This window comes from Parasteatoda tepidariorum, chromosome 7 (genome assembly GCF_043381705.1).
Source record: "Parasteatoda tepidariorum isolate YZ-2023 chromosome 7, CAS_Ptep_4.0, whole genome shotgun sequence".
Lineage (NCBI taxonomy): Eukaryota > Metazoa > Arthropoda > Arachnida > Araneae > Theridiidae > Parasteatoda > Parasteatoda tepidariorum.
In genome coordinates this window covers 19877576-19887725 of record NC_092210.1, presented here as the reverse complement: position 1 = coordinate 19887725, position 10150 = coordinate 19877576, and positions in this window count along the sequence as shown.

Sequence of the window (10150 nt, the reverse complement as noted above, 5' to 3'; positions counted from 1 at the left end):
CCGATAGAGAAGACAAGGGAACTCTTGGATCGAGTATTGGCAGAAATTTGCCTTCGTGGAGGACTTTTTGATGGAGCTAACCCGCATTTGCGTTACATGGAGAGGAAGACCACGAGAACCTCCCACGGTTTGCCTGACGGCAAGGGGACTCTAACCCGTGATCCTTCTACCACTGAGGATATTTCAAGTCAGCACTGTGGTCGGTGCAAGCCGGATACGGAATTCGTATCGACTGGGATTCGAACCCGATTCGCCTCATTGGAAAGCGAACGCTCTATCCCCTGAGCCATCGCGGCTCACGATAATATTGATTGGTGATTGGTGCAGTTTTGATAAGAATTCTACAACGGGTTTCCAGTAAGTTCAGAAAATATTTTTTCAGTGCTTTCAAAGATAGCGTATTAATATTTTAATAAATTATAATTAAAGGAACTTTGTTCCACCGCTATTTATAAATATTTTAATAATAAATTAAAGGTCACATAGAGAAATGGTCGCTCTCAAAAATCTTTATCAAGTTCTAATAAAAATTCAATTTTAATTATTATTTTTTTTTAAATAAAAAAATTCGGTTTAGTTCGCTGGCAAATGTATTTTTCCCAAAACTCAAATGTTGAAGGGTTATGTAATAAGCACCAAATATACTAATATAGGTATAAAATATTATATTGATATATTTGGTGATTATTAAAACAGCACCAAGACTAAGCGGTTTTAATATCAATACTTTGGAAATAAGTGTTTTAAAGCTCCTCGAAAGGAATATGTATTGGAGAAAATTACTTTATAGTGGTAAATTTTGGTGAAAATTACTTTATAGTGGTAAACTATCACTAAGTTGACCGCAAACAATAGCATCATGCCAAATGATGCTAAATACATTTTGTTTTTTTTCTAATAGAATAAACTACAAGAAACTAATATTACTTGCTTCATTAACGTAAAGCCACCGAAAAGGGCAACAAATAATATTAAATTTAAAAAAAATTGAAAATGTTTTAGCTATATTAATTGAAAAACTTAGTGGAAGAGCCAGAACAAGGTGAGAGACATTTTCAGAATGAAAAAAAGTTGAATCCAAACTATTTAATTAAAAACGTATTCATTATTTTCTTTATTTTATTTATCATTGCCTAATTTGATATAAAAATCATATAAGCGTACTAAAAATTGATGTAGATTAGTTATATTAAAATTAAATGAAGACAAAAACAATTCTGTTTCATTAAACATACACATACATTGATTCAACCACTTTTTGTTATTTTCTCTCAATTATTAATTCTCCTAAAAATTTCACTTACCTGGTTCTTAAATCAAGCTTTTTAATTGCCCCGGTATATGCTTTTCAGTTTTGAGCTTGATTTCGTAGTGTTTCTCAATACGGCTTTATTAATTCTTTACTTATTTTTGTACAGTAAATAATAATTAATACAAATTGTACATGAAAAGAAAATAGATATATAAAATATGAAACTAACATTTACTTACAAGGAAAGTACCAGAAATGTCACTCGCAAATCAAGCGGTCTAATACAGTCAGACCTTTAGGTTATGAAATAGTAAGTTTTGAAATTATAAGTTTGGTCAAAAACAATGTAAAAAACTCACCAAAAAAATTTAAAAAATTCCCCAAAAAGCAGAAAATTCACCAAAATTGCGATAACGAATGGCAGTTGGAAGAATTTCTTTTAAGGTAATTAAAGCCGCAATAATAAAAATGCATATTTGAATATAAATTTCAAACGATTTCTCGTTATGGTTCTAAGTCTACTGTTAAAATGTTATCTCAAAAATAATTGTAAAATAGAGTGTTATGCAGAAGCTTTTGGAATTCAAATGATAGAATTTTTCTTCTACTTATTGAATTTATTCTTATGTTTTAGTTTTTTTAAAAAACAAATTTTAACGTTTTCTGATAAAGGTAAAAAAGTCATAAATTAAAGCCAGCGTAGCAGTTCGTTTGCGGAACGAACAGATCTTAAAGTAAATACTGAAGCTTTAAATAATTTATAACTTGATAATTATTTCGAAATAGGCAAAATAAATTTTGCATATTACTTTCTTACCTAAAAATCTATCTTATTAAAAATCGTCACACGCAAGTCCCTCAAACAATAACTAAAAAAGATCGTCTGCAAAAATAATTCAAAAGAAATAATAAAACCAAAAGATTTTTAGAATAGTTAAACATCAAATTTAAAACACCATACTCATTATAGTTTTCCAACTCGTTCTGAAACTTAATTGCCCTTGGGATATTTATACTAGGAAATACTGACAGCAATTTAGAGATCAATTTTAAAAAAGTAGAAGATACGTAAGTTTTCAAAACTTAGTATTTTTTCTTATTCATTTATCTGAAATATATCATTCCTGGTGATAAAAAAAATGTTTCTTCAACAATCAACAAATTTAATAAAATCGTTATTGAGTTTTTATACAGAAAAACTAATACTATTTTTTAATGAAAGTTTTGATATGTCCTTATAAATGATACTTTAAGACTCTTATGATACTTCAGGGTTGCCACAGAAAAAATTGAACAAAATAGTCGCTTATNATTCACGCATCGTAATATTGCATTAAATTTATTTATTTTTTAAAAATCATGCGGAATTTCGTAGCAATAATCATTGAAAAGGCGGTCGAGAAATGAAATAGACTTACAATGGAGTCTGTGCAGATTGAACCAATTAAAAAGTAAAGACTCAAATTTCCAATTCAAAATTTTTTATTTTTTAAGAAAAAAAAAGTTTAGTGTGTTCAGAAACTATCTTGTGGGGTTCAGATTTTCCACTCAAATTATGCTTTAAAAAAAAACATTGCTAGGAGTTTAGAAAAGTCTCCCAATAGTCTCCTTTTCCTGAAAATAGTTGCTTTCCCAGCCTTTTCAGGCAAAAAAAGTTGCCATAGTCGCCTTATGCCAAAAATAGTTGCAAATAGTTGCATTTTAGTCGCCTGTGGCAACCCTGTACTTAAAACATCTCTCCTGTATATACTCTTCCCCTATTTTGTGGCATATGAAGGTGATTTGAGGTTATAGGAGGAAAATTGAATTTTGTTTTCTAGTGAGACATTGTAAGTGAGTCATTGTTTCTGATATATTTTTTTAAGCTGAATCAAATTAAATGAATCACGAGATGAAAGGGCGAATAGTTTAGAAGTTAATAAAGGTTATGAATACAGAATTTTTTTTTACTAAATCGAATGAAACTATATAAGACTCAACAGAACAAATAATTCAAAAGTTACTGGCGTTTTCATACATAAAAAGTATTATTTTTGACATGACTTATGTATATTTTTTACATCTAAGATCTATCTACTAAATCTAAGATCTATCTGAACATGTGAGGTACATTTTTCAAGGATAAAATTCAAGTTGATAGGACAAATAATTTTAATGTTACAAAGATTTTAATAATAATAAGTTCAATTCAAAAACAGTACATTTTACACAAATAAATCATTCCAGTTTTCAAAATAATAACCTTTTGATTCGTGTTTCATCTCGTTCATTTAAGCGCGAAAAATAGGAAACAATACTACACTTGTCTGTATAGCAACGTAAAATGTGGAAATAAGTGTAAGTGCAAAATTGTATTTTTTGCACATAAAACGCTTTTAACTTCTAAGCAATTAGTCTGATCAGTCCCATGATTGTAATCCTTCAATTCAGTATAAAAAAATTACAATCAGGAACAATAAATTACATGTTCAAGTAGTCCCTCGATAGCAATGTTAAATTCGTACATAACTGAATGTCAAAAAAGAACTTTTTGTGCATAAAAACTTTTACAACTTTTGAACTATTCATTTTATTAACTCGTGTATGGTTTCATTCGATTCACCATTAAAAATCCATCGGAAAAAATGCCTTATTTGTTTAGATAACAATGACAGATACATAAATAAGCATGAGAACAAAATTGTACTTTTTTGTATATAAAACCCTCATAACTTCTAAACTAATGGTCCAATCGTTTCGTAATTGGTTCCATCAGAAACAGTATCTTACTTTCTAGTATTAATGATGTACTATCCCCCTTCATTTTCCCAGGGTGAAGCATACAGGGAAGTCGATATTAGGGAACTTTTCTACACTTTATCAACTTTAAACTTCATATCTTATGAGCAATTAAGATTAAAAGAATGAAAATCACGAAAATATATATTTTCAAAATTTTAATTATTATAAAATAACATTTGCATTTTCATTAAGAACTGCGTGTATAAGAATAAACTCATTTGAAAGATTACTTTTCACCCTTTCAAGCATTACCGTTTTACTTCCAATAAAACAAATTTGTTTTAAAATTTGCTTAATGACAAAAACATGTCTTACGATTTCAATTCTTCGAATCTCAAAAGCTCTAAATATTCGATAATGGGCTGGTTGTAAAAGTTTAACTTACTACAAAAAAAGGCCAACCCACATGAGAAATTATATTTTATTAATTGTTCTTATCTAAAAAAAAGTTAGAATTAGACAAATATAAATAACACAAAGGTAAGAAATATCCTTATAAGAGCTATTTTGAGATTAATAGTGTTTCTTCTTGAACTTTTGACACAGAGGAGAGAACACAAACATGTATCCTGTAGACCGATATTATTGTAAAAGAATTTTTATAAACAAAACTAATTTGAATAAGTCAACCTATCAGTTTAAAAAGTAAAATAAAACATTCTAGGAACAACCTTGTCGGTCAGGGAGATTAAGGTTACACAATTATGCAACCAACTGCATGATGGTTGCAATGTGGCCAGCATTGCGCACTAGCCGCTTTTGTTTTACAGAGATGCTAGTTCCCATCAATTAGAAGCTGGATGGGCTTCAAGCCACCTCCCGGGATCGAACGCCAATCTTTCACAATGTCAGCTCAGTACCTTAACCGCTGAGCCATCACAGCCCACAACCAGTTTAAGATTTGTTTAAATGTTTTAAAAAAAATTTAAGCAAAAAAATATTTTTGATATTTGTTTATTTTAAAACCTGTGTCGAACAGCCGACCCATTTCTGAGTTGACTATCAATTACCTTCTAATTTTGAACTCAACCCAAAAGATAAGGGAATTCCTGGATCAAGCATTGGAGCAACATAGTCTTCATGAAGAACTTTTTGATGGAATTAACCAACATTTGCGCCATCTTATTTATAGCAGGATAAAGCAAAATTTTACAACGTACAATGTTTTTAAATCAATTCAAGATAAAATCAAGAAATGGTAGTGTTATCAAAATATCGTTTGACAATATTTATAACACTTCAATATTGAGAACTAAGCTCTGATGTGAATTTGTATTATATTTATAAAATCAATTCTGATAACGGAGCTTTGCTGTAATAAAATCTCTTCTTACATTGTATGCTTGGAGGCAAAACTTATCATTTGATATGTTTATTTGGAATTATTTTTTAATCCCGTCAACCAACTGAAACCAACATAAACCATCAAACTTTTTAGATGAGACCATCAAGAATTTTGACTTGAGTTGCAAAATACCTTATATCTTGCAAAATAATCAAATTGTTCATTTTATGAGTACTATCATCAGATGACTTGGCCTACTAAACATTATAAGTTCAGTGAAATTTAGTTTGATGATCACTTAAAAGCTGAGATAAGCAATATTGACACTTAGGCGAATATTCGTTGAAATTGAAAAGCTCGGAGCAATATAATCCTAAGCCATATTTTCAAATAGTCCAAAAGAGTGTTTTTGATGAAAAACATCACAATTTCTATGTAGGCGAAACGGTATTTCCGAGTATTGTGCTCTTATCTTGCGGAAATTCCGAAAACTTGTGAAGTACCTAAAGGACAGTTCAATATAAAAAAGGGCATCGTTAAAAAAGTGTGGCTTATCACTATATTGCCCCAAGCCATTTCCATTGTTTTTTGATAAATTTAATACAATAAAAAAAATAAGTGTTTAGATTTTAGAACAAATCTCTCCTTGACTGCCTCATTTTTCTGTAATCATTTTACTCATTGCCCGCAGGTCATTTTAGTATAATTAAGTATAAAAGATGTCTTATTCACAAAGACGCGGAAATCATGCTGAATCGGTCACTGACTGAGAAGAAGAAGAAAAAAACATCTATTTAGACGAGGTTTATGGACAAACTATCTTCGCTTCTGTCAAATTCAATGAAAGCAGTTTTCGAAATACCTTCTCTTTCATAGGTCAATGGGCCACTTTAGGCCTAACGCGGAAGGCCTGGACAAACAATGAGAACACATCGATTAGAAACGAACACAGAAATAAAGAATGGAACTTTCTAAGAACAATAATCAAATGCATGTTGTAAATAAAGAAATTTTTTTTCCTTCCAAAGAAATGAATAAATTTTTTTTTTTTAAATTAAGTGCTTTGAAGAATTTTTAAATCTTCAAAACACAAATGTAGCGAATAACTGTTCTTATTCATTCCATGTTAAAAATCATTTATAAAATTGAATTTCTTATCAATCTATGTTTAGAAACAAAACTCCTCACCTCACAGATAAGCAAGTTCTAAATTTCGTTCTACTGAAATATCTGCTTCCATAATTAATTGACAGTAAAAAATTTGCTATTTTTTGCAAGATTTCCTACTATTCTACTCCATAGCAGTTATACAATAATGCTATTTTATAACATTGTTGCATTGCTATTCTGCTTAAAATTATTCTTATTTGAAATACGCATTGTGGGTGAGACATACTTTTGTTATGTGGCTTTAAAACAATAGTTCTAGCTCACACGATAACGTCGCCAATGAAATAACAGTGTATTCAAGTATTTATTTCTTAATTTTTTAAATAAATAAAAAATTTGTTAATAAATAAAATAGCTGAATTTATTAGCATAGGCGAAATGGACAAGTGTCCATCCATTTTCATACAAATTTTCAAACAATTAAAAAAATTATTATTTGATAAATAAGAAATAGATGTCTGCTAATTCTGCCACGCAATAATAGCACGGATAAGTGACAAAAAAATACGAACACGGCTGTGTTAAAACTTATGAAAACAGAATTTTCCTCTCCCTGTAGACGAAATGATTAGCTTTCAGTTCAAATCACACCTAGAGAAATATTCATTAATTTTAAGCTAGATTATAGATTCATATTTATCATGTTTCCTGAAAAATCATTTATTTTTAATAATCTTTAAATTAAAATTTAAATTATTTTTCTTTTTGAAAAATGTATTGATAGCGGCACTTTTCAAAGTAACATTTGCTTAATTTTATATTTTGTAACTTTCAACACTTTTTTTAAAAAAAATCATGCCCAAAGCTTTAAGAAATTGTACCATCTACATTCAAACAAAATTTGCAAAAGCAAAAGAAAGTTTATGTATTATTTCTTAACAGCTAAATAAAATATAGTTTGGAAAAAATCTGAATTTTTTCCCCCGTATTAAAAAAAAATTGAACAATTCTCAGTCTCATAAATGGTAATAAAAGTTCAGATTGAATTTCTTAAAATATTCTTTATCATTAGTAGAATGTAAGAACATCAAATATTTTTGATATTCTTACATTCAAAAAAGACATAAATTATTATAATTAAAAAAATTTTATCTACACATCCAAAACTAGCTTTAATTATTTCTAAATAGGTTCATCCCAGGGTCTTTCAAAATAGGCTTAGAGTTATGAAGTATAAAAGTTCAGGGTTGCAGATGCAACTTATTTTTTGCAATCATCGGCAGGTTGAAGTTATTTGATTTTGTTGGCCTAAAAAAAAATTACATTAACTACCCTTAATGTTAATTTCAATTTTTCGTACTTTGTCTTATTATTCGCTTTTTGCACCGTCTATGTCAGAAGATAATTCCATGCAGAAAAGAAAATTTTAGTGAACATTCTTTATTATATATAATAATGGTAAAAAATTAATTGTAAGGCATTTAAATTTTTACACAACTTTTAGCTACGTAATTTGTAATGACAGTTCCTGTTAAAAGAATAGTTCTAATTTAAAGAATAGTTCTTGAGGGAGAAAAAAATGAAATTTCATAACACAGAAAATTTTGAGGGATTTCGATCAAATCTTTATTTTGTAGTTTAAAATTACGTAGAAATTTGTGTATGTAGCAATTCAACATTTTTTCACAATTATAAATAAAGTTATTAAAATAGATTTTGGCTTGGAATATTTTATGAACAAACGATTCCTAAAATTTAGAATAAATATCTTTCGATTCTTTTGAACCGTTCCAGACTAATAGCACACAATATTAAGGTGCCCGAAATTTCGTCCACTCTCTTAACTTACCGTATATTCCGGCGTATAACGCGCACTTTTAATACAAAAATTAACATTGGAATTTACGGGTGCGCGGTATATGCCGAATATAAAAAATTATAGATTAAAAAAATTTAAATATAGAAAAATACTTTTATTTTAAAGAAATAACATACCTTTACCTACATACTTTATTGATTTTCGTTATTACATAAATAGTTCATTATATTCGTCTTCCGTTATTTCTTCAGGCACGTCATCACAATCTGTTTCGTCTTCATCATCTGCATTACCCTCATCCATAAATAAACAGTCATCTTCTGATGCGTCCAAATTATTTGAAATGGTGCATTTTTTTAATGATTTTCTAACCATCTCAGGCTTAATTTCATCCCATACTTTTAATATCCATTCGCACACTGTTTCCAAACTTGCATGACGCATATGTCCTCCTTTCGTAAAGGTTTTCTCGCCCTCCAACATCCAAGTGTTCCACTGTTTTTTAAAATTGGCTTTAAATGGTTTGTTTAAGCTGACGTCCAATGGCTGAACTAATGGTGTCAATCCGCCCGGAATAATTGCCATATCGGTGTTACATTCCTTCAACATTTTTTTTGTATTATCTGTAAGGTGGGACCTAAACATGTCTCACAATAAAAGACTTTCTGGTTTTCTATTGATACTAGACGAGATATTGCACATGTACAATCCAAATATTCGTGCGCATTATACGAAGAGTATATCTTAAAATTTAAAAAAAGTTATAAGGAATAACGGGTGCGCGTTATACGCCGGGGCGCGTTATGCGCCGGAATATACGGTATTTGCTATATTTTCCGGATTATGGCTATCTTGCACATTTTGAGGGCCAAGAATCCAAATCCGCAACAACAACAAAAACTTATGTTAATTCTGATTTCGTGTCTGATTTTGTTACTTAAAATATCGTCATCTTAAATTAATTAGCATATTTAAGGTTAATTCTTGAATCTATAGAGAATAATAATCCAGTGCACATGATAATCCAGTCAATGGATCGTAAGTTATTAAGGTATTTAGTTCTTTTCATTTAAGCACTGTGCATAAGTATATGCCTAAAAATGGCTACAGCAAACCTGTTTTGATTTTAATTTGCTTTAACCAAACGTTTTTGTTTTTTAATGCTTAAAGAGGTTATTGAAATTATACATTTTCATTGAAAAATAATTACAAAAAAAATGTATTAAAAGAAGTCTTATAAAAACACTTGTTGCATCATAAAACAGTATATCATTATGTCAAACTAATAAAAATTTCTTATTTTAGAAATTTAAACAGAATGTGAAAAATAATATTATACATAATATAAAATATTACAAATGAGAACTCATCATAATTAATTAAAGCTTGGATATCAAATTATTAAATAGCTGGATAATTTAATTTTACTCTATAATTTTTAAAATTAGTTTCATACATCAAATATATGTCATATAATGCAATGTAAAATACAGTGAAACTTCTCGGGAGGGATTACTCTTTGTTCCACAGTGAAATGGTCGTTAATAAAGGTTGGTCGTTCTTAGAGGTTACCTCCATGACTCCAAAATGTTATCGAAGGTACACGATTTTTCGCAAACGATTTCAATTTCAGGTGCAGAAATGTCAATTACGTAGGCGTTGAAATCCGAATCCATGAATAAAATTTAGTACTATCTACAAAAATGATCCTTACTGATATATTCGCGAAAAACAACTTATCCAACTATGGATGATAGTACTGTTTTAAATAAATGAACAATTATGTTTTTTGTTTAAGTTTGCAATGGACTTTAGATCATAACAATCAGTTAGCTTTAAAAAATTAGAAAAAGGTTTGTTTGTTTAAGATGCTTAGTTTTTTTAAAAAAACTTTTTTTTTTTC